Here is a 1,337-nt window from a genome sequence, read left to right as displayed (position 1 = left end):
CAAGATTTAAGTTGGAATGAAATTGACCAAATTCAGAAGCAGTGTAGTGAAGCAATCTCAGTGTGGGGATATAAAATGGCTGAGAACAATGACATTTTCAATGGAACAACTTTCAGTCCCTTACTACAATTTCCTTTTGCCAGCAACATGGCCTCAACCACAAAATACGAGTACCAAAGTGGCGAATGAAACTATTTTATCAAATTTATTTAACTTCCCCACATTTAGTTGTATAAAAATTATTATTGTAAAAACATTTTGAAGAAGTTTTAATCGCTGAAATTTAAATCATTTTTTCAAGGGGTTTATGTGAACTTCACATTGTGAAGTGAATATTTAATAAATAATAATATCCAAATAGCAAAGAATGTAAATAATCCAAATAATTACGCTACATGTCTGTATTTACAAACTTGAAAACTCACTAAAATTACAAATTGAATTATTAGATTCACATGTGAAATAGTTTTATGAGCACTGTGTAACTGTACGATTAGTTTATTTGCCTATTTTTGTGATATAAGTAGGGCGTCAGTAAATCGACGACTAACGACGACTAACAAAAGTAAAATAAAAACACATAGTTGAAAACAATATTGAAATGGAATGAATGGACATTATCAATAAAGTGATGATCGAGAGTAGTTCTCTTTACTTAAATTATTAGTCGCATAAATGATCTATTTCATACAAATCTCTGTATTTTAAATAAAATAAACTTGTTTTAATCAATAAATCTTGAGTGAGATAATTGAATAGTTTGTGTATGACATTTGTGCAAAGTGGATAAATTCCAAAACGTGGAAAAATTGTAAAAATTTCAATATAAAATGTTCCTATCAAACCGATTGAAACGGCGATTGAAGTCAAAGAAGCCATCACAAAGTGTTACCATTTTTTTATGTATTCTGTTTCTCTATGCCTTTATACGAAAATCGAGGTTTTTCTATTCAATACCAGGTGAGGTACTTAAACAAACAATAATTTCTCAGGCTAACATCTCAAGAAGACAATTCAATTCAATTAATGCAATTGTAAAAATTGTAGATATTCTCAATGAACAACGACAGGAAATTGCAGCAGAAATGAAGGATTTCAATTATACCCAAGAAATGATTGGTCTTTCTTCTCTAACGCCAGAAACTAATGGACAGCAAATTCATAATAGTGAGTTTGAATTGAATAATGTCAGTGCTAATTCACGATTTCTTTCAACAATCCATTTTACCTGGTGACATAAAACTTGTTCATTTAAAGCTTTTGTTGATAACTTTACGCTCTTTTTTCTTCCTAGTCATTATATCGACATGGAGATCTGGTTCTACGTTTCTTGGTGA

General features: G+C 30.2%; 1 long non-coding RNA gene across 1 annotated transcript; it reads left to right on the top strand.

Annotated features, from left to right (window-relative positions):
- Positions 1–819: 819 nt before the first annotated feature.
- Positions 820–1,337, top strand: LOC116341503. The gene is made up of 3 exons (XR_004201171.1): positions 820–960; positions 1,048–1,167; positions 1,295–1,337. It is a non-coding gene; the product is annotated as an uncharacterized LOC116341503 (long non-coding RNA).

This window comes from Contarinia nasturtii, unplaced genomic scaffold (genome assembly GCF_009176525.2).
Source record: "Contarinia nasturtii isolate CC-2019 unplaced genomic scaffold, AAFC_CNas_1.1 Cnas_scaffold_719, whole genome shotgun sequence".
NCBI classification, from domain to species: Eukaryota; Metazoa; Arthropoda; class Insecta; order Diptera; family Cecidomyiidae; genus Contarinia; species Contarinia nasturtii.
The sequence above is the reverse complement of the archived record's forward strand: the minus strand, read 5'-3'. Positions and strand labels throughout refer to the sequence as shown.